Genomic DNA, 24971 nt, shown 5'->3' with positions numbered 1-24971 from the left:
TTCCCCCCCAACTTACAAAATTTATTCCTTCCTTAAATATTCATGTCCTAAAGTTCTGTATGCAGTGTCTTCATCATATAGATTCATTGACAGCAATTTTCTCAGAAAAAAAAATGGGATTTTTTCAAACTGAAATCTCTGGCTCTGTAGATACGTGTTGGCCAATATTGATTGCATTTACACCCACCCTTTATTTATTTATTTTTAAACTCAGTTTTGAAGAACTCAGTATTTATTCATTTGCTTCTGTTTCTCACATTTATGTCAAATTATAATCTCCAACAAGCAGCACTGATCTCTCTCATTATTTATTGTTTTGATGCAGAGAGCAATTAAATATAATTAACTGGCTGATTATCATTTGCTAGTAGAATATGCTAAGAATGCATATGCTCCTGCAGGGAGTTGCTTGCTATTTCCTGCACCACTGATCTGATGCTGTTTGGAGAGAACCTCTTTTTCCCCTCTCTATTTACTGCTTCACTGATCTGGGGAAGGAAGAAAGTAAGTGTATGAAAATAAGTATGCCCTAGCTTGTGAATAGCTATCTCATGGACAGCAAAGGGATAGTTTCACATTGGCTTTTTTGCAGTGCTGAGATGCAGAAACACTAAAATATTCATAATTGGACCATGAAAAAGATAATGATGCAAGCTTTTTCACTGCCATGTGATGCTGGGGAACTCAAGCCAAAAGGTTTTCGGTTATTTTTGATTTGTTTCCCAAGATTTCTTTTCAGATATGAGATTCTATGTTAGTAAAATGTTCTTCATGTGTAGAGCTGTTAAATTTCCTGCATTAGGGAAGAAAGTAATAATTTTTCACATAGTCAGTCTGGCTAGCATGCCAGTAAACCTTTACTTAAGCCTTAAGACATTCTATACATGAATTTAAGTGAAGGTTAGCTGGCAAATAGGTATTCTGCACCGTGGTTTTGTAATTGCCACTATTAAACTGATCTCTTTAGAAAACTGAAGTTAATATACTGTTGTTTGCTATGATACAAGGTGGTAATTTGAGCTGCTGATCTTGAGATATTCAGCAGCTCATCTCATCTGAAGTTAAAATTCATTAACTTGCCACTTGGTCCTCCCTGTTGGAATTCACACCTGGGTCCCATTTAACAGTTAATACTTTGCCTTATTCTTCAAGTGTTATAAAGCTTTTTCTGTTCAGGTAAGCTGTGATCTGATACAAAAAGAAGTATTTTTTAATCAAACTTTGTTTAGGTAAGTAATGAATTAAGGGTCTTTTTTACTGTATTACAGAAATGCTTTCAATTAATTTTTGTTTACAGTAAGGACTTTGAAGAACTGTTGTTCTACACTTTTGCTTGTTAGATTGGCATTTCCAGTAAACAACAAACCTTTTTCTCTCCATGCGTTAGAAGCCGATCCATTTCACTTAGTACATTGTTTCAGTCAGATTTCTCTAATTGATTCTCATATTTATATATTACAACTTTATCTGTAAAATATTTTTCCACCTTTCACCTTTGCTTTTGAGATGTCTGATCCCTTTCTTACAAACTTTCAGGAATTTTTAGACTTCTGTTTCATCTCTTTTATATTGAACAATCTTATTTAAAAATCCATTTGGACATGCTGGCAAGCACCACACTTAGAGCTTTGAGGTGACTGTACAAATGTTAATTATGTCTGCTGTCATTCTGTGGGATAGGCTAGTTTTATCATCTGCTTTTGCACAGATGGGAAATTCAAACCGAGATTTTCAAGTCATTTGCCCTCAACCAAGCCAGATGAAACAGTCCCAGAGCTGAAAATGGAGCCTTGGAGTTTTTGCCTCCCACAAAGTAGGCAATCTTTAAAGTCACTTCCAAACCAAACTATTCTATAACTTCTAGTGGTCCCACCCTATTTCACAAGATTAATTTGGATCAAACAATGATCAAAATCAAAATCAAGACTAAGATATAAAATTTTTGAATTAACATGCTTGGAGCAGAATTACATCAGCAAAATACCAAGAGAAGACATGATATGCATAGAGGCTGCTTCTTGGAAGGTAACCAGTTTTTCATCTGTGTTTGTTTTATTTTGTAGGGTGTTCTAGATCTGATTCCCAGATCACTCTGACAGGCTGTAAGAAGCCAAATCTGATCTGGGTGGTTTCATACAGAACTTGAAGGTTACTTGTTCACCAGTTTTATGAAACTGCTCAATTATTGTCTTCATAGCCAACCTACACAAAGTATCTGCCAGTGCAACTGCTATTTTGGAAATATAGCCAGCTACAACTACTGCTGTTCTCTATTTATTTTTTCCAGCTGACATCTCTGTTATTCTTTTATCACTTTTTGCTGCTTCACGTTGTCCATTGTTCTGAACATATTTTACTCTCTGTAACTCCCCCATATTAATAGTGTGACAAACGAGATAGGCAGAAGTACATGTATTATGTGTAAGAGGATAAGCCAGCTGTCCACTTGCTGACCTCAAAAATATTTAATTTGGCATTTTTTTCCTGATATCATCCTGATATTTATCTTGGGAGGTGTATTCATGCTTTATAATGAAAAATACACTTTAAGTTCAAGCAATTGAAGAAAGAAGATTGTTCTCATTACTCAAGGGGATTAATCAAATTCAAGTTTGAGATATCCTTGTCAATGCCTTCATGAGAGTTCTGCTATTCTAAGGGGAAATATTTGGTAAATCTGTAATTGAATCCACTAGTTTCGTAGAGATATACTTATAAAAGACACACAAAGGCTATGTTCCATGCATTTAAACACTCCTAATCTGCTTATAAATGTGAAGTTGGACATCTTTAATTAATTAAAATTTTTAATTTAATTCATTAATAAAATTTTACCCATTTTTAACCCCAGCCAGCAGCCAAACCCCACACAGCTGTTCACTCACTCCCCCAGCAGGACTGCGGAGACAATCAGAAGGACAAAAGGTGAAAAACTCGTGAGTTGAGGTAAAGACCGTTTAATAGGGAAAGCAAAAGCCATGCAAACAAACTAAGCAAAATAAGGAATCAATTCACTGTTTTCCATAGACAGGCAGGTGTTCAGCCATCTTCAGGAGAGCAGGGTCCCATCCCATGGTGATTTAGGAAGACAAACTCCATCACTCCCCACTTCCTCCTCATTCCCTCCATTCTGTATGATGAGCATGATGTCACATGCTCTGGAATATCCCTTTGGTCAGTGTGGGTCACCTGTCCCATCTGTGTCTCCTCCCAGCCCCCCATGCGCCCCCAGCTTCCCTGCCAGCATGTAAATTGGAGAAGCAGAAAAGGCCTTGGCTGTGTGTCAGCCCTGCTGTGCTGTAACAAACCATCTCTTTATTATCAATCCTGTGCTCAGCATAAATCCAAAACACAGCCCCATACCAGCCACTGTGGAGAAAGTTTACCCCTACCAAAATCAACATACCATTTGAATCTTATTTTGACTGTGAGAAATATTCCTTCTTTCTCTCTGTTATCTTTCTTGGCCCTTTTCTGCTTTGACAGATCAGTTGTGAACTCTTTGAGACAGTCCCTGACAGGGACCTACTGGAAGCATGGCTCCTGCAGGATGTATTCAGAGCAGGCATAGAGCTTAACCTGAGAAAAGCTTTTCTTCAAAGATTACATGTTGAGATAGGAATGATGCACATTCTCAGTCCATCAAAATAAGTTTTGAAAAACATTCTTATGCTGAATTACAATGAAATGTTGTCATTTATTAATAAAAAGAATAACAGTCCTATACAGGATAATATTTTTGTTCAGAGAAGTGTATAGGTTTCATTAAAAATTAAAGTTAGAGCTTTCTTGTTTGAAAGTGTCAGGTAGAGTCTTGACAAGCACTTTGAGACTGTGCTCCAAAAGATGATTAATTAAATTTGAACTTCAAAGAACCTACAATATTTAAAATGGTGTTTTTGAATGAAAAACACATTTCCATGAATTTTTTCCAGACCAGTTATGCTCCATACAGTATTCAAATCTCTGTTTACTTATGCAGTATAGAGTAACATGGTGGTCTAATTTTATAATAATGCCTGTTAAAGAACAGTAAGAAAGAAAATTTGAGAGAAAAAGTGAAAAATAAAGTGAGAGGATAGTAGTGTAGTGATATTGATCATGCTTATCCTGGGAGGAGCTCCCAGGTAGAACTTTAGTTGCTATAATAATGAAAAAATATTTTACTTCTACATTATTAAGAAAAAAATTGTAAGGCCTCCATTATGTAGAGTATCTGTCAGTTCTGGTGAAATATATTACTATTACCTTTATAACTTCACTTATATGTGCACAGTCTTTGATCTAGAACTACATTATTGCAAGAGAATATTCTAACTATATATTTCAATTTTTCACATTTATAAACCAATCTAAAGACAGAATATGTAATCCCTATGTGACTCCAAAACTTTCCAGAAAGTATTGGACTTGGAAAAATAACAGCTTGTCAGATCTCAGGTACATTTCATTAGTAGTATTTGAAAGTTTCAATTACTACTCAGTGTTTTTCATGTCTGTCAGACCTGCAACAATTTCTATATATCTCATTCCAATTGCTGCTCTTTCATTTCTGATAATGGGTTTTGAGCTTTCAGACATAATCAATCAGAGAATTACTTCAAACCACTGCATTATCTGCTTTAGTGAAAGGAGTCAGATATGGATCTGAATGCCATCCACTGGCTTAAAGGATGATGTTTTGAATTAGCCTCCTTCATTGGCCACAGTTGCAATGGAGAATTTTATGTATCAAAACTGAAGCCTAAAAAACTGCAGGAGTCAAAATACCATGTGTGGGATAGCTATTTTCATGTGTTTTTTTACACACCTGTCACTTTTTTTTTCATTCATAGATGTTTTTATATCTTCTAGTGGTTTTTAGTACTGTGTAGATTGTGATACTGGCCAGGCAAAATTAAATTCCCCAGGTAACAATGGTACTGCAGCCATTTTTCATTCTATGCAGCAAGATGTTACCTGGCTACTGAATGCACTTTGTTCTGTGAATGTATTTCTGTCTACTTCTTTTGCAGCTCTGTACTTCTGTATTCTTTTACTTCTCTGTATGTTCTCTGTAGACATAAATCCCTTTCTATGCTTTTTCCACGTATTTGTTATGTCAGCACATGCTTATTTCTTCCCTCTCTCGCATCTGGGAACACTGGCCAAAATGCACAGTCAATTGATTGCTGCTGTTTTAAAGACAAGATCTTGACTCCACTGTTCCCTTTCTAGCTCTTTGTTCACTGTGTTTTCTCCCCATGTTTACTGTGTGGTTTTTAAGATTCTTTTGGCAGTTAAAGTCAAAAATGTCAGAATAATCACAGTTAAACATTGAGAGGAAATAAAACTTTACTGATTTTTTTTTGTCAGATTGGTCAGAAAAATATTGCTGAGTTCTCTTCATTTCTTGTCAAATCCTAATGCCTGTCCAAAAGGGAAGACTTATCAAATCTAAGCTGTCCAAGGTTAAGTAACAAAGTTAGAAAAGTTGCAGCCCAGAAGCAGGAAAGAGCATAATTACAAATGTGCTTCATAAAATTAGTGAGAGGCCTTGCTATTCCAACATTATATATGACCTCTAAACCAACTTACAAAAGGATTGAAAATGATGGAGAATGACCTTTTAGCAAAGACTGTGCTTCCTGCCTTTAGCCTGTCTGATGATCACATGTCTTGATTGAGATAGTTTTCAAGGCTGAAATAAGCAGAAAGTAATCACTGAGTTGAAGGTCACCTATATGTAATGAACATGATAAAGCCTCTGATTGCACATGATGAATTAGTTCTGTGCAGAACCAAATAGTTTAGAAAGACTGTGTGGAAAGGGAGAGAAGAAGAAACAGGGGAAAAAAGGTACCTATCAAACAGGGTCAAGGAGCAACTTGTAACAGCAGGAGAGGCCACATACTAATATATATAAAATACTCAAACCTCATCTAACAGGAGCTTTTCTGGTTTCCAGCAGACATGCAGTTAATATGATGTGTCCTGCAGTGGTTTATGATCGAGTTACACCTTAAGTGACATAGTGTGTCACTGTGCTCTGAAGGTGTATGTTAAACTGGCAGAGCCATTTTAAGTCCCAGGTAGTGACTAGTGCTTTAAGCAGATTAAAAACAGACTCTTGAATAGCAGAGCAAGCCAGCTTTTTGCAAGCAGCCATCCATTAGTTCAGCCAGGGCCCCTGCTTGCCCAGAGAACTGATGGCGTGTGCCTCTAGGGCTATTCTGGACTGAGGTGCAGTGTTTGCTGTTGGATAGACACTGTGCAGTCCATACTCATGAATAATGGGGCAAACACTAACCTACCTTTGCATGCAGTGGATTTCTTACCCAGGAAACAAAAATCTGTGAGGAAATAAAGGACCTCCTGTGTAGTGCCTCATTAGTTTACTTGCCCTTCCTCTCTTGCAAGTGATATCCCACTGATGCTTGGAGTCCCTTTATGTTTGTAGCATTTAGAGCAGGAGTTACATCTCTCTCAACATAATGAACTCCCAAGTGGAAAATATATGCTCTCTTCTCAAACCATCTGTACTCATGTATGTGAACAGAGACAGATTCAAGAGATTTCTAACACATTCATGCATAAAAATGGAGAACAGCTAATTCTGATAGGCTAGAGGAAGCTGCTGCAGGATTCTTACATTTATAAGAAAAATTATCACATTTTTACAGTCTGTATTCAATATTTACAAAGCTAATGGAGATGGAACATTTGATTATCTGGCAGTGGACCAAAAACACTCCTCCCAGACCTGTGATGTAGGATATCTTGAGGACAATAAAAAGAAGTCAGAAGCTTGCAGGAAGGATTACAGTTAATGAAATTTTATGGACATATGAAGTGGGCTCTGTCTACTGACACAATAATAAAAGTCATAAGAAAATATAACAACCAGGGAAAACTGGTATTTTTTCAGGTAGTCCACTTGAAATGGAATTAAAAGACTGTTGGGTAGATAATAAAAATCCAGATGCAAAAAAGCCCCTTGACATGTTTTAGTAGCTAGGCAAAGTTTGCAAGTAACCACTAATCTGTTTGGAGAAGATTAACAAAAAGTGGTCCATGTGATGGCTGGGGAACTGGGACAGGCAGCACCCAGAGTGGAGCAGTAAGGGGCTCCTTTTCAAACCAGCAGCCTGTCAGGTTGAGGGGGTCCCTTGCTATTGATATTCAGCCCAGTGTTCAATATCTTAATAAGCAATTTGGATGGCATGATCGAGTGTATGCTGACCAAGTTTGTCAATTGGCCCAAACTGGGTAGGAAATGGACACCTCAGAAGTGAGAGCCACCCTGTGGGAAGACCTGGAGAGGCTGGAAGAGTAGGCTGACAAGAATCTTAACCTTTAGTTCAATAATGACAAGTATAAGGTAATATACCTGGGAACACATAATAAAGGATTATTTATTCAGGAGGTCCTGATGGGCAAGCAGCTCAGTATGAGAGCACCACACTGCTGTGGCACAGAGAACCAAGAAAACGCTGGGCTGCATCAACAACAGCATCACAAGCAGATGATGGTCATCACAGATGTCATTATCACTCTCCACTCCGTGTTTGCCAGGCCACACCTGGAATAGTGTTTTCATTGTTGGTCCCCACTATACAAAAAATCTGTGCACAGGCTGGAAAGAGTCCAGAGAAGGACCATAAGATGGATCTGAAGACTAGGAACCTGGAGGAAAGGCTGAGAAAACTGAATTTGTTCAGCCTTGAGAAAAGAAGGCTTAGATAAAATTATCACTATGCTTCTGTATTTAAAGGGTGACTACAAAGAAGAAGGAGACTCCCTTTTCAAAAGGAGTCACATGGAAAAGATGAGGGCTCCTATTAATCCTAGGGAGATTCCAATTTGACACAAGAGGAAACATATTCACAATGAGAGCAATAAGACATTGGAATAATCTTCCCATTAGTCAATTCCCCAGTGTTGGACACCTTTAAAATCCAGAAAGACAGAGTACTAGGCCATCTTGTCAAGACCAAAAAAAGTTGGATCAGATTATCTTTGAGGTTCTATGATTCTGTGAAAATAAAAAAAGATCACAGTATTAAAAGTCAAGGACATGCAAAAAGTGTCAGCAATGCAAAAAAACCTCTGTGGAATGACAGACATGCAGAAGACACTGTGTTTATAGATAATAAAAGAATAAGTGAAATAAAGTGTTTTATATTGGGATTCAATTGATTCAGACCAACTTACATGGTAAGATGTATTTGTGACAGCAAGAAAAAAATATGTGTACAGTTGTTCATAAGGAAACCTTTACACAGAGTTTATTTGAAAATTAATTTTGCATAACATTTTCCATTTTAATTATTGTTTTTCCTTATATTCTGACTGTAGCTTAATGACTTGTAGGCTAATGAAAACTGCCAGGAAGAACAAAAATAAAACTTACAAAGGAGCTTGCTGCATGTCTTTATCTCCAGCAAAACTCTGACAACATTTGCATATAATTGTACTTCTGGAAAATACAGAGACTCTGGTGGCAGTCTGAAGAGCTGCCTGAAAGATGGTTAATCACTGGTAGTTTTAGAATGATGGGATTAACAGAAATGAGTTTCAGTGATAAGAAAACCTATCTTTTGTCCAGTTCTTCCGGCACACCAGTGGTTTTTCCCCTTTCCATTTTATGGTGGTATCTGGGGTCTTTGATTGGCTGGCTCAAAATGAACACAGGAGAGTGGAAAAGGCAGTGTGGAAGGTGAGTTTTGAGAAACAGACTGAGAAAACAGGCATGCATTCATGCATATCTATGGCTAGCACTGAGGACTGGGACACTCGTAACCATTTCAGCAGTTCATCATTGAATTTGCCAGATGTATTCTCTCTTCTGTGTCAGACTTCCCTCTATTTGTTACGTTAGACTCTAAGAGAGAAAAAAAAAATAGAAAGGATTCAGCATTTTTTTTTCCTGCTGAAGTTTTGATAGTATTTTAAAAATTGACAAAGTGTATTATTAGTCATAATACAGTCCTATTTGAGAAACAGCATATGCCAAAGCAATTAAAGTCATTAAAAGCACTCAAGAGATTTTCAAAACTGGCCTTTGACATGCACCTTACTCAAGGCCAACTGGTCCTGTGATGGCAGCACTTAGAGCTTCACTCTCTTCTGTGCCCTGCAGCTCTTGCTTTGTTTTTAAGCTACTTTCCAGGAATTAATTCACACATTGGATTAAAAGAGGATGCTCTGCCATGCCTTTTCACTTCTAAGGCTAACTGTGCTTGATTTGTTCTTTAATGTTTTCTTAAATGCATCTGTTAATTTTCCTTTGTGGGAATTTGGTTGTGGGTCTAAACAGACCAACTTTGTCCATAGTAAATTTAGAGTATCTCAAAAGTATTAATGACTAGAAATTTGATGTCAATGGCATATTTTTCTAATAATAATATTGATTTCATGCTGCTTTAATGATAAGACTTTCAAAATTTTAAAGGCTGAGCAAACTACAATCTATAAGTCTATGTGTTATAAATATGCGTATCATATGCAAGTGCTTTGTGCTTCTGATTCCAAGATTAAATTTTAAAGTTCCATCCTTTATGGCATTTATCTTATTGTAAACCACATATTTATTTAATCTTCACAACCCTTTGTACAGGATGAGGCAGCAATAGCATTTAATATATGGCATGAAAAGTTATGATTGAAAATTGTAGCTCCTAAATATTTCTAATCAAGACATGAAAACTTCTAGCACAGCACTATGTACATAGTACAAAGATATAGATGGGTAAGTAAAACTGCAAATTGAACAGTAATGGTGGACTAACTTCGTGTTTTCTTGTGAATGACAATTTGAAGTGAAAGCCACATATTAGCCCAAGCTGATGAATTTAATAGTCTGAACAAAAAGATAGGAAAGGTAATGTTTACATAGATATGTCAGTGCATGATCCAGCTGAACAAAGGATGACTTTGTAAAGCATTTATAATTTCACCAAAAATCCTTCTACATTACTTTGAAAGTGGAGGGAAAAAATGTTTTCTGGGATAGTTCATTAAAAAGGAAATTTTCTGTATTTCTATAACAGAAGATGTTATAAATTTGTCTAGGATCAAGACACCTGTCTTTAGTCTCTTTGCTTTGTGTTCTGCCTGTGTAGTCTAGACAAACACACGTGGGGGAGACCTAGGGGATGCCCTACCCCTTGTGAAATAAAGTCCCAGCTTGTTGCATGTGGATCAGGTTGAGGTCATGCAGTGGTGTGGAGGGAAAGATACATCTGAATGACTTCTTTATTTTATTTGAGACATGTTTGTGGTGCCTCCTGGGTGAAAAATATCTTTTCTGATTTCACAATTTCCTTTCTCCTATTAATTTAATTTTGTAGGTAATCACTTGTAACCCTCTCAAAGGGCCTGTCTAATATTCAAGACAGTCTTATCCTGACAGTTCCAGTAAAATAGAAGGAGAGAGAACTTAAACACATTTCAGATACTACTTCATCTCACTTACTATTTTCTGTTTATGCAGCCAGATATTCCCATATTTCAAACCTTGAGTCATTATGGTCATATCAGCTGAAATGAAATGACAATTAATATTTATAGGGAGATCTAAAACTTCATGATTTATCATCATGGAAAAGTATTATGGCAATTCCATGATTTCATGTAATAAAGCAACATCTGTCTTTTCATTTGGTTTAAACCAAGATGTTTGTTCTGTCTGTGCTGTTGACCAGCTCACATGAAGTTGGCTTTTAATCAGCAGATCACACTTACCACCAACAAAACACATTGGAATCAAACAACTGTTTAATAATGTTTCTTGAGTCTGAGTTACTTGTTTAATCTATATTCAAACTAAAATGTCTAAGATCCAATGAATGAAGAAAAGCAAATAACTAATTTCTGACACCATGCCCCACTTACCAAAAGCTGGGAGCCTAAAACTGCAAAAAAGTCAGCTTTTTTGATAGCTTTCCAAATGCATAACATGGGCTCCTTGGCACTTCTGGACTAGTCTACCTTATGGTAGTGTGGCAGTACCTTCCCAAACCTAATGGTGTGTCTATGAGAACCTAAGTAAGTCCAAGAAGTCCCCTAGTGCAAGGTGCTGCAGCTGGGTCAGGGCAATCCCAAACAGGCTGGGAGAAGAACTCATTGAGAACAGTCCTGTGGAGAAGTATTTTGGGGTTCTGGTGGATGAAAAGCTGAGAGTGTGAGCTTGCAGCCCATGAAGTCAATTGAATCCTGGACTGCATCAAAAGCAGTGTGACCAGCAGAGTCAGGGAGGTCACTCTCCCCCTCTACCTGGCTCTCTGGTGAGATCCAGGTGGGGGTGCTACATCCAGACATGGAGTCCCTGACTCCCCATATCCCCTTATCATCAAAATGATATGGACCAGTTGGAGAGAGTCCAGAGAGAGCAACAAAGATTATCAGAGGGCAGAAGCTCCTCTCCTGTGGTGATAGGCTGAGAGAGCTGGGGTTGCTCAGTATGGAGAAGACTCCAGGTAAAGCTCTTTGCAGCATTCCAGTATTTAAATATAAAAAGATTATAAATTTAAATTATAGATTTAAATATAAAAAGATTATTTATAAGCAGATAAAAATTATATGCTTATAAAAAGAGGCATAGTGACTTTTATTATGAGAAGATAGTGGTAGGACAAAGAGGAATACTTTTAAAGTAACATAAGGGAGGTTTCGGTTAGAAGTTACAATGATATTCTTTACTGTGAAGGTGGTGAGGCACTAGAACAGGTTTCCCAGAGAAGTTGTGGATGCCCATTTCTTTAGGTCTACCAGACCAAGCTGGATTTAGTGAGTGACAGCCCTCCCATGGCAGAGGGGTTGGAAGTAAATGATCTTTAAGGTCCCTTTGAACCCGAAATATTCTATGATTCTACGATTCTGTGATTCTATGATAATAAGTTCTAAGATAATTCATTCAATGAAAATGGGGCTTCCACTGTTATGAAATGTATAAATTTTTGAAAAAGCATACTTGACTTGCTAAAGTTAATTTATATTAAAACAAGATGAACAAATTTGATCAGATGCCTCCATATTTTTACTGCAGTTTTCACTGGTACTAGGTAGACTCATAAATAATGCATAATTATTAAAATATGCTGTCAAGAGCTTTCAGGAGCATAGACCACCAAAGATTTATATATGCACATCTGCCAGTTTATTTTGGTTCAGGGTGCATAAATAAAGGAGCATAAATGTGCAAGGCATATAACATGAGTAAATTGAAAAAAGGATTCTCATAGGTAAAGCCTCGCTCCTTTGATCCTGCAGTGTTCTGTGCATCTCCTCTGGGCTGTATATATCAGTCTTACATAGGCATCTCATGTGGAATCATACCAAATGAAGCCTTCAGAGGGAAAACCTTTTTCCAGAGAAGAAAATTCCACAACAAATTGTTATTCTGCTATGAATAGTTTTCAGCTATCTGAATTGCTGAATGAGCACAGTGTATTGGAGGTATTGAAATATTAATATCTATGAAAATCATCACCTAACAAACTGGAAACTTCTCTTTGTGTTTATCTCATAATTTTCATCCAAGGGACTATGCAGGATTGCATCATGCTGGTAATTAAATCTAATAAGAGTGGTGGCAGTGGCTGACTTCTGGGTAGGCAAATGTCAAAGGCATTGAAAGCAGTAGACTGTTACTTGTTTCCCATGTGATATTTAGTGAGACTACTAAAATAGCAAAATATTTATTAAAAATCAGAGAAGAGTATTTTCACTTGTACACATTTAAGGATGGACTTGTAATTACTGATAAAATAAAGTTTGCATAATGCTAATTTTACTGCAAGTATGAGTAATGAGTAAAACTCAAATGCAGTTATTAGGTTTGGTTTGCTTTGCTTTGCTTTTACAATGAAATGTAAATTCTGATATTTGGCTCATTAAGTATTCAGATTTTCTATTGAAAAGGGAGGTGGAGCACTACAGAGTTCAAATTTCAAAGATATTATTTTCCTATTGTACATTTTTAGCCTCCTCCTCAGTTTATCCTTCTCCTTCCATAGCTATCAGGAGTTAAGACAAATCTGGGTGAATACTTGTAGCTGAGCAGAGATTATTCAAGGTCAGATTAGCTTGGGAGGAGCAGAGAGAAATACACTAACTGAATAAACAGCTTCTGTTAAATAGTTTTTCTAATTTTATTTTTAGTTTTTCAATACTAAATAAAAGTTGCCAATTAAATTAGTAAATGGGCTTGGTGGAGAACAATATCTACTTTTATGAGCTAAATCTATGCTGTTGTCTAGAGCTTTATGAGGAAAGTTATTTCTATTCTGAATGCTGCAGTATAGTGGGAAATGCCGAAGCTTGCTTGGGTCTAGTTAAGGTGATGTTAGAAGCCAGCTAGGCACAGCAACCCACAGCTCAGTGAAAGTGCTTTTAAACTGCACAAATCTGGCTATATAAATGTTTCCCAGGTCTTGATCAAAATATATCTTTACATTGCAAGACAAAAATTTGAAGTTGCAGATATTGCAAGGGTAGGTGGAAACTGTCTTCATCAGAAACTTGGGTTGATTGATGTTAGCTAGGGCCATATTTTGAGGACATTATAGTAACCTCTGTTAAACCAAAGGTCTCAGACAGTCAAAAATGGCAAAAGATTTGAGGTAACAAAGGAAATTTTTACAGTCTTTTATTTAAAAAAATATCAGTTATCCATCTTTTGTAGCTTCCAAAATTTTTACCAGTAATACTCTCCTTTCTCCTTTACTGTTTCAAAGTATTTTAATGATTGTAATGGCTATTGTTCTTGGAGGGAAACAAAGAAGATTCCTTTTAGAGGGCTAAAAGAGTCTCTTGTTTTTACATCTGACTGACTTTAACAGGACTCCATTTTCCTGAAGAAGGAAGGTAAGTGTAAAAACAGTTTTAGAAGGCAGCTAAAAAGATGAAAAAACAGCTTTCGTTTTTCTCAGTGTCTTTTTTCAAGTTTACTGTTAAGGTGTAAGGTGTCTTGTGTAAAACATGCCTTTTTCCTTCAGTCTGAAATGGGGCAAACCTGTGCTCAGCAAAGTTATTTAAGCTGTTGTTTTCGTTTGGCACGTGTTTTTGAGAGGAAAGCTGTAGGACATACAATACCGGTCAGTTCAAGCAAGTCTTTCTATTAAAGTGCAGGGGAAACAGAAGACAGAGATAAGACGGTAATGGAAGACAGACAGAAAGTCGGTGTTGGGGAGAAAAGGGTCCAGATTTACCTGCTTAGCAGGGGGTTTAGTCAAAACCTGGACTGGTGGTGAGTCATTTAAGCCTGACTCCTTTGTCTTGTGTGCCCAGGCCATCATGAGAGTGATAAAAGTTCACCAATATTACAGTGGCTTGTGAGGTCTCAGAGGAAGTTTTCATAGAGGAATTAATTTCTTTCAGCTCCTTTCTGTTGACAGTGTACGATTTTTATATCTCCTTGTTGCTGGCTGGTTAAACTAAGGAGCCTACCAAGCAGTTGTGGGTGGAGTCACACATTTTCTTGTGGTTTTTTTTCCATGATGTTAGAGTAAAGTAACATTCCTTTGTACTTGTTGCTCATATGTTTAACTGGAAAATATCTTGCAATATCTTCTCAATATAGTTATGAGATTTTAGAGCATATTTAATGATTTCCAAACACTGAAGGAATATAAAGATCTGGCTAGGTACAGAAAAGTGGTTGCGCCTTGGCACATACTTGGATGTCATGGATCATTCTATTAGTATTCTTTGAAGCTAGAGTATGACATTTTATAATTTTTATTCTAAATAAAAAGGAACTTAGCCAAACTCAAACGAAGAGAGAATAACATGCTAAATAGATCACAAGCGGAGAGCTAGATCAGAACCTTAAATTAATTTAACAAAAATTCACTCAGGTGAATTAAGAGGACTATCAATATCAAATCAACGTGAAAAGAAAGTAGTTTTACAATGCTTTTCATGGTATACTCTTTAATATGTGATAGCCATACTGAAAATTCATTAGTATGCAGAAAACCAAGAGAAGCATATGGAAATATATCCTTCAAAGGACTAGCACACAATAAATTTTAGAAAAGGCATAAAATATCTTTAGGATGAATGATCACTATGAAAGTAATGTGCACTAAAATTGTAGGAGTGGTATTCACTCATTAGTTGTATGAAGCCATTAACTGCACACAATCATTCTATTTTGCATAACCATTTGTCATATAAAATCATTAGCTCCCTCCTAAAATTGTTGGAAATGTGAAATGATTTTTCAAAAAAACCCATTAGTTACAGGGTATTACACTATAAAAATCAGTGGCATATTACTTCATCATTTTCTGCATAAAAATGTCTCGTTTATGCAAAATCATTTATGTTGATAAATAACTTTTTAAGTAGCCCTATTGTTCGATAGTCAGGCTGTTAGCTGTTCAGTTTCAATAGTAATTTTTATGGCCAAGACATTTATTAGTTATGAAAAACTCTGAAATGAACTAGAACAAACATTACTTTCTACCCTGCTAAAATTGACAGTTTTAAAAAGCAATCTTGTTTGCCATAAATGTGCTCTTAGAGTTTTAAATAGTGGCAGCTGTTCCCATTTATTTACAATCATTTTTTCTCTATTTGAATTCTATTCATTACATCTTTCAGGTTCTCATTCTCACATTCTAAGCTAAAATCAAGGTAAAGCTTTCACAGCAGTGTTTTTGATCATATCACAGGTAGTTTTATATAATTGTACTAGGAAGAGTAATTTACACATCAAAATGGAACACATTGTCCTGTTCTCTTGCACAATAATCAGAAAACTTTTAACTACATCAGGATCAGTTAATTTCTGGGAGTGAAATTTTGAAGATTCAAACTTGTGCTCTAGCACAAAGGGATCCCTGTGAGAAACACATGAAGATGTCCAGTGCTGGGGAGGAACACCACAGATTTCTAATTCATAAGACCTCTGTTGAGGAAAGGAGCCCTTTTGAGCAAGGTTTGTTAAAGGCCAGTTATTTTTGCTATTGTAATATCTAGTTATATATTCAAACATCATTGTATACCGTTCTATAGAAGCAAGAAAACCATTTTTGTTCTAAGGAGTCCTTAGGCTAAGCCTTACCTACTGTTGCCCACTTATGTAAAAGGGACAAGAGATAAACAGAGAAGACATCTCTGTTACAGAAGTTATCCATGTCTTATCAAAACCAACAGCATTCCTTGAATATCAGTTATGGTGTTTACCCTGGTCAGAAGCTTGCAGCCACCCAGCTGCTTGTTCACTTCTTTCTCCAGCGGGTGAGGAAGAAAATCCGATGACTGCAAGTAAGAAACAATTCACAAGCTGAGATAAGGACAGGTAATTAATGAAAGAAAGAGAGGAGAAAAGTGATAAAAAGTTGTTAAGTAAGGCACACAAATGCCCAGATGGTGTCTGAGCAATGACTATGGACAAGCTACATCCACAACTTCTGTTGCAGAGCATAACATTACCTGGTTATGCCCAAAGTACTCCTTTGGTCACTTTGGGTCAGGTGTTCTGGCTTCTGGTCACCCCTTCCCAAATTCTTGTTCGCTTCCTGCCTACTCACTGAGGGGTGAGAGAAACAAACTTGGTCAGAGAAAGACTTGTCCTTGAGTAAGCACTGTTCAGCAATAGCTAAAATATTTGTATGTCATTAACACTTTTATTCAGAAGTCCAAAACACATCAGTATATGGGCTGTTGTGAAATAAGCTAACTCCAATCCAGCCAGACAGTACATCACCACATCAGCTATCTAGCAATACTGTATTTAAAGACATAGCACACAAGCCAGTAAAACCCTGGAAAACTGGCTCCAAATCCCCAGCCTCAAAGCTAGGTTGCAGTATTTTCAGGAGGCATGCAATATATTCAATAATATATTCTATTCATGGTAATAATGAAGAGCTTAAGACAGTGGTTTGCTCCATACCATTTGGTATGGCTTTAAAATAAAAAATAGTAATGTCAGCTAAAAGTCTGTCTTCCAGAAATGTTCAAAGTTAACACAGAAGTACTGGTAGTTTGCTCTAGGTGGTGATTTCTGATTAAGGCCCAAGATGTTGATTGGCTTTGGCTTCTGAGGTTAGGAAAACAGGAATTTAATTGGAGTGATAAACTAAAGTGATTATTAAGCTGATCAGAAAAACATTTTCTTTCAAAAGCTATAGTATATGTTCTTTTCCATCGCTGTTTCTGCCGACAAATTTGTTGTTCTCTTTAGGTCTTGATGCTGTATCTATTCTCTGGGATTTCTGAATCAGTGGAATTGGTTTCAAAAGCTAAAACAGTGATAGAATATCACTTCATTGAGATAATTGATCTACACAAAAGTGGAGGAGAGATGGCCTCTAACCCTTCATACCTGTCTGTTTTGGTGTCTTTTCACTTCTGCATGCTCTTTCATGAGTTACTTTGTCCTAAGTCCCCCAGCCCTGAAATGCTGATTCTGTGGACAATTTGGCCATGTATTGTGAAGGCACTGAGTTATTTGTCACAGCATGACTGTGGTCTGTCCAGCTGTGCAAATTCTTGGTAACAAAAATGTTTGACCCTGAAGAGCAATCCCAAGGTGAAGCTTTCCTCTTATGAAGGCAACTAACTGAAACTTAAGCTTTCTTTTTATTGCTACAATTATTTCTGGTGTAAGAAGGATTTCAGTCACACACAGATATGTGCAACCCTGCTTACATAATTGCTTCAGAAAGTGGAGAGGAAAAGATGTGGGAAAGAGCAAGAGAGTCAGAGAGAAGGAGACAAAAAGCACAAGAGTAGGCAGGTAGCTCCTCAGAGGCTTGCAACAATTCATCCTGAACAGGTAAATTACTCTGGTGTGCAGAGCAGCTGAGAAACTCAAAGTAGAAAGCATAAAAATCAATATGCCTTCCCCAAGCTATTATAAGCACTATAGTTATCTCCCTCTATGTAGCAAACAGGAACCACATTTTTCAATAAGAAACCTGTAATACCAAACAAACATGTTCCCGTATTTCAATGCTTTAAAAAATCTCTTACTTTTTTACTTTTGTGGTATGTGTTTAGCCAAACTCCTGGCTCTTGGAATAAGCAGACATGTTATACATTCTCCAGGTGAACTCACCTTTTCCACTTTGATGTTGGTCTTGGTGATATATTTTATAATTTCTATTGTCTCTTTCAGCCTCATTCCAGAGGTCTACATCTTTAAGGGGTCTTTCAAGTGACGCTAATAGTTGCAATTTTTCTCCTCCAAGTGTCATCCATACTGCTTAAAATCTATTCCTAATTATATGATTTTCCTCACTAAAACCTGAAGATAATATTATAAATATGATTTGATCTCTATTAGTTTTTCAGCCTTCCTGAATTTTTGCAATCTGTAACTTTACCAGGTTATGACTGATACAGTTTCTGAGAGGCCTAATAATATCCATGAGGACAGAAAACACTTTGAAAGAATACCTGAAATGTGTTCCTCAGAACTACTAAATTATAAATAGTACACAACAATCTCAACTGTGATTTCACAAAGAAAGTAGGGTTACAAAATATCTTGAAAGGACATTGCAATATATTCACTACTATTGCTGAGAGATGTTTGTCTACATTTTTCCTAACACAAAAATTTTCTTCACAGGAAGTGTTGCAAAGCATTGGAATAGGATGACCATGGAAGTTCTTCAGTTAAAATCCCTGGAAGTATTTGAAAGAGGCATAGATGTGACAACTGGGCTCATGGCTTAGTGGTGCCTGTGGCAGTGTTAGGTTAATGATCTGACTTGAAGGTATTATAAGTCTTTTCCTGAATCATTCTGTGACTGTATGATTATAACAGCCTCTCTTCCTTTAGGATGGTTATTCTGTAACATTCTTCAGAAATTTTCCCAGTGTTTGAATCTTTAACACTATTAAATTCCCCTTTTTTGCACAATTTAAGCTTGTCGTTTCTTGCCTTGTCATAAATGAGCCATAGTCTCTATGTTCTTACCCTTTGTTGTACAAAGTAACTGTCCCACGTGGGTCTTCAGAGGAGGTGAACAACAATTACAGATTTTGAAACTTCACATTTCAATTATTTCTTGCTATTTTTCCCCCTTCACATTTTCTGATGCTTATCACGAGGTAATTGCAACTCAACTAGATAAGGCCACTTGCAGTGGAGTGGCTGCTCTAAGTTGTCCCTCCTTTGAAAGAGGGATTGAAGTTCATGACCTTTGGAATTGCTATCCAAAATTATTCTTTTTTTTTTCATAGGAGCAGCACATCCCTGACATATGTGGCAGCCATGAGTCAAATTCGAAGATCTTGTTCCAAAACACAAGAGTTTTGAAGTTTTTAAAAGTATTTATGTCTTTGTGCCATGAACAAACCATTATCTGTGGGGTTTTGCACTTAAAAGACTCTCTCTAAACAGATAACTATGTATTGTTTAAAAACAAAAAACAGCAAACAAAACATTTAATTTCAATCTTTCTCAGCATGAAAATTTCAGCTCAAATTCTCACAGGCTGGGAGAATTACAAGCAGCTAAATATGGGTGCCCATAAAGAGAAAGTGATGTACAACTTAAGTAATAAACAACAAGTCTTCACCACTATTTTGAACACATTATTTTAAAGAAAAAAGTTTTTCCAAATCAAAAGAAAACCAAATATCTGCGCTCCTCTTCCAACGAAAAATAAAATAAAAAAATCAGAACATGTTACATCATATTTTAAATGCATTCTTCCACATCCTGTGCAGGTTATCAACTGAGTCCTGCATTATTCCCAGTAGCTTACGTTTAACTTAATGATTGTCTAATTTTGCTATGCCTGAATGTTCTGGTGTCATATCTGTGCATGTGGTAGAAGCTGTTGTGAACAAGTTATATTGTTGTCCTCTGTGTCAATGTTCTATGTGCATTTTTTATGGCTGAAGGGGGTTCTGCAATGAGTCTAGAGTGTAAAACCTTGCTCTGCCGGGTTTCCCATCCCGCCCAGAGGAGAGTCCCATCAATCACATCTGAGAGCATTAAGTGTCAATAGCTCATGGATTATATATTGGTAATATCCTAAGAGTTACACTTAAAAACAAATGCCAAGAGCTTTTCAGTCACTTTTATTTTGGGAATTGGTCTGTGTTTATAATCAGTTTAGTATGCACCTTCATTGAAAATGCTCTGTCATTCTGCAGCAATGAACTGATGATTGATTTAGCTGAAATATAAATCCTCCCCCAAAATCCAGGTTCTGTTAAATTAGTTGTGTTTTTATGGGAAAACCAGACACAGAACTATGGCCAAGATCAGTACACCATTCTGCAATACACTCAGATTTTCTCTAAATCATAGGTTGTAGATATGGTCACATACATTACAGAGGTTTTAAGGAACCTGTAGAACTTGGCTATATGCATGTTCTACACATTTTTCTACAGTCTTTCTCTGAGTAGACTTTAGCTTTTTATTCCGGCAACCCTGGATTTATAATGCACAAAACCAGAATACTGAAGCTATTCTTTTATACATCCTAGTGCCACTAATCCACAAAGTACAGAGGCATGAATGGCATCTTTATAATGAAAACATTTTATCCTTATGACCTTTAAAGGGATTTCATACCTTGCTTTGGTACTCTAACATTTGTTTCTTAATGTTACTTGAACTAGGTTAATACCACTTAGCTAGGGATTTGGTTATTAGTATGCATGAGCGGAATAAATTTTTTTTCCCATACCTTAGTCATCCATATCAAAGAATAAGTCCAAAGACTGTTCTCATGGGCTGTAATCCTTGTAATTCTTTCCTCTTGTTGAAGTAGATGGTGATGACATCACTGTGAAAAGACAGGAGAAGCTCCCTGCCTGTAAAATCAAGTTTCCTGGGGCAATACTATTGGTTATAGGTCCTCAGTTGCAGGTCTCACATAAGTTTCTTGTATTTATGTGATGATGCTGTATAAATTTAAATTTAGGGGTCAGTGTCCTAGGTTCTTGAGATATTGAGTGCTTTTACTGACATCAGATGCAAAGCATTAAAATAGATTTCCATTCAGTCAAAATTCAGTCTCATCTCACTTGACACTTTTTGGGTAATGTGGTTTGAAGTTAGTGAAGGTCAATCTGGTAGAGAGCAGAAATGGCATGTTTGAGAAAGATAAGCAGTACAATTCATGAAACAGTCAATTGAAATGTTAAGAAAGGGAAGGTCAATGAAAGTTCAATGAGACTCGAAGTTTTGCTGCTTCTTCTGTATGCGAGAGATGTGTATATTTACATTTGGTGGCCCAGTTGCACACTGATAGCAATTTAGACTTTTTTTTTTCAGAATGTGTAGTCCTTCAGTGAACAGCTTGGATATCATTGTGCTTATACAAGCAGCATTGAAAAGTCCTTAGCAAATGATGGTGTGCTTAAAAAAATAGTGTTTTAGAACTCCATGTTATATATTCAAGCTCTAATCCAGCCTGTAGTCTGATGGGAGGCTGTGATGTCAGTCACTTTAATTGGATCCTGGGACCTGCTTGCTTACTTTTAATCCAAGTGGGTTAAGGACAGTCAGTAAAAGGCAAAGGCCATGAATGTCTCTTCCATGTGTTTCAGTTATTTATCTCTATTTGGCTTCTAAAGCAGATCTGTATTTCCATGACATCTGATTAAGCTTCTTAACTTGCAAACTATGTCCTGCAAGAGCTGGCTATTTATCTATAGACAATTCCAGTGTGGCCAAATGCAGATGCTGATATTTGGTTTGGAGATGTGAGCACATTCAACAGCTAGTAGTGTCAACATGCAGTCATGGATAATAGCTCTGTTGTCATGCAAATCAAGGGTTGCCAAATGCCCCACTTTGGCCTGTGTGAGTCAGCTGCCAGGAAGATATGGTAAATATCTTAGCAAAAGTTCTTTAGACTTAATAAGAAGTGATTTTTGACATTTATTAGAAAAACTTTCATCCAGGGTCTCTGCTCAGCTATTATATTTACTTTTTTTCCTAGTAAAGAAAGAAGCCCATAGGTTATCTTTAAATAAGTTGTTTGAAAAATACTTCTGCTGCCAGAGATGCAGGTTTAGGGATACACTAACTCCTGTCAGCCCGTCTCAAAATTTGCAAAATAAATATCCTTGTTCCAGGACAGTAAGGTTTAACAGTATGAACAATATATTTCACATTTGGAAGCATATACTTGCTTCATATGTGCCTTTACCTTACAGTAAATATATATGAAGTCACTATATATAATTGCAGAAACAATCTGTAAAAGTTGTCTGTATAAGCCAAAAGAATTTCAAGTATGAATATTGATTGCTGTGTTTTGTTTACAAGTGCATGGTGTCAGCAATTAGTTTAATACTCCTGATGTTTAGCCTTTCTGCCATGGGATTCTTGACTCATACAGTAAAAACCTGCCAGTTCAAGATCTATGAGCTCCATTTGGGACCAGAATGCTGGATAATTATATTTGTTCTTAGTGCTTGTCACTGTTTGTGAGCCTGCTTGAGCAATTTCTCCGGGAATACAAATTATATTGGTTGTGCAGTTTGCCAACAGCATCCTGTGCATGGTAATGATGTGCAGAAAAGTTGGTAGAAGCACAAACCAAAGATGTACATGGCTGGTGTTTTATGACTTCTGTTTGCAAAACACATTCTTTGTATCAGGGCACTAGCAGTCCTATGTGTACCAACCATGGCATACATTTTCTAGCCTTCTCTCTGCAGTGCAAAACACATTATTTTATTTAAAAAAAAATTCTTTTGGATAAAACAGTGTTTTCTTAAAGAAAAACTTCACGGAACTTGGGTACAAATACATAATTATATAGAAAGGAATATATTAACACGTTGTCAAATGGCTGGTGGGAGGACAATGATTTCTTGGTGATATTAACAAAGAGAAGAACCAGTACCTAAAAACAATAAGAAAGAAAAATTTAAACATTGCTGGTTGTGAGCAATAACGCTAAATAACACTAAATGTTGGTAATGGAATAGTCATTCTGATAAAGTATATATACAGTGACAAGCCAAGGACTCTGTGGATAGATGGTGATTCAGCTTCTTCCAGCTCTTTCTTACCTTATATTATGCCATCTTTCAAAGAAGAAGTGTCGAAAAACTGCTGCTGAATGGTCTCAGGAGGACTACAAAGGATAACAAGGTTCCTATAGGTTTAGTCAAAAGTCAAAAACATGACAGGATATTGCAACTTTAATAATTATGATTTTCTTCCTTTAAAAGAATAATTGAATTCTGTTACCCTTGTTCACAACAACATATGCTGACTGTTTAGCTCATCCTCAATTTTCAAGTCCATATAAATGGCATTTTGTGTAGTTGGTTTAGACAATTGGCAGAGGTTAACCTTAAGTGACACAATCTCTGCAGTTAATAATGGTGATCAAAGTGTTTTCATCTGCAGTTGGGTCTATGAGGTTCATTAGCAGAAATATTTTTCTAGTTTACTTAGATGCTATAGTTAGGGATAAGTATTTGGCTCTACTTTAAATCCTCACTCCATTAACAGATTTATCCTGTGACTGTGTGCTGTGCCCATGTTTTATTCCACCTGGCATGGGAAATTGCAAGAATCGAGGGACTGGTGATGAAAATTATTAGAGACTGGAAATACTTCTGCATGAGGAAATTGAAAAGTTTGGCACTCCTTAAAATAAATGAGAGAGTATAGAAAGCAATAAATTAAAAGGTGCATTGCTACTCCTCATGGGGAATTCCCATTATCTCACTAGATTAGCCCAGCACACTGTTGGCCTATGGAGGTTAGAGTCTAGAGAGGTGATTACAACCAACATTTCTATGAATTAAAGTATTGCGTGTACGGATTTCCAGTATAATTTCCAGAGAAACTGCCTGGTTTTATCCCTGTGTATTTGCATACTCTTTCACTGTGAGGTGTGTGTATAGCTAATATGCATAATAAAAATAATGGTTTGCATATACAGTTTTATACTTGTGTACCTCCTTTACTGAATCAGAACTGCCATCAGCTGGACTTTCATAAAGACCTCAGTCTGACATAATCAGGCAGTGGTAATTTTTGCCTATATATTTTGCAACATTCACTTGATTACTTTGTGCAAAGGAAAGAGTTGTAAGGTTCTGCTATTCACACAAAAATGTAATGCAGTCTTTTCATTGTTTCCTGAACCCTGCTTTTCATACTTTTCCCTACTATTCTTTCCCTTACATTGATCAAACATGGAGTGCATTGATGTTTCCTGCCTGCCTTAATCATATTTTTTAGCCCAGTGCAAAAGGATCCAATGGAGATCTCTGCTACTAGTGGTTCATAAAAGAGAGGTTTCGTCATGGCCATACCTGGAAACTGTGTGACATTCCTGCAGGTCAGGTGGTAAATCTCCATCCAAGAATAAATTTCATTTTACGCTTTGTGGCAGCACAAAATGGGCTGGAGGCGAGTGAGCTCAAAACATGTATCATTTCAGATAGAATATATTAGAGCATAATAGTTACATTCAATTAATCATAGAGAATTTTCCAAGTCTTTTTCTATCTTAAATTTTCTATTGAAAATTTTCAGAAGGAATTAGTGCACTATCAAATATATTACTCGTTAAATAAATGTGATCAGATCTTCCCGTAACACATTTCTGCTGCCCATATAGATCCAGCTTACCTGTTCCTAAACAGTTGAATGTTCTTTCTGTGTTACTGTCTTCTCTACTTATTATCTAAATAACTAAGCCTAAAGCTTTCCCAGTGTCTGAATGGACCATTGCTATGATGCCTGTATAGTAAGTACCCGCCTAAGGGGGAAGGCAGGGAAGCACAAAAGGCTGGACATAAGCTGTCAGAAGACAAAGGAGCCCTGGCCAGCTTTCAGATATTCCTGTTGAGTCTCTCCAGAATTAAGCAGCATATGAGCCAGTTCCTGGCAGTGTGGATGATTGAAATTCAACCCCCAGATTAACAAAATGATAAATACATATAACCCTCAGTGCCCATTTTTCATATTTTTCAGCCTGTTAGTGAAATATATCTCTTTATATTGTAGGGGGGGAAAAAAGTGAAGGAAG

At 36.7% G+C, this 24971-nt stretch overlaps 1 long non-coding RNA gene across 1 annotated transcript; it reads right to left on the bottom strand.

Moving 5' to 3' along the window:
• Positions 1-8683: 8683 nt before the first annotated feature.
• Positions 8684-21134, bottom strand: LOC140684324 (uncharacterized). The gene is made up of 4 exons (XR_012056469.1): positions 20652-21134; positions 16426-16522; positions 16177-16251; positions 8684-8863 (listed from the first exon to the last, which is right to left on the bottom strand). It is a non-coding gene; the product is annotated as an uncharacterized lncRNA (long non-coding RNA).
• Between the last annotated feature and the right edge of the window lie 3837 nt (positions 21135-24971).

Source organism: Taeniopygia guttata, chromosome 5, assembly GCF_048771995.1.
Source record: "Taeniopygia guttata chromosome 5, bTaeGut7.mat, whole genome shotgun sequence".
Taxonomy (NCBI): domain Eukaryota; kingdom Metazoa; phylum Chordata; class Aves; order Passeriformes; family Estrildidae; genus Taeniopygia; species Taeniopygia guttata.
The sequence above is the reverse complement of the archived record's forward strand: the minus strand, read 5'-3'. Positions and strand labels throughout refer to the sequence as shown.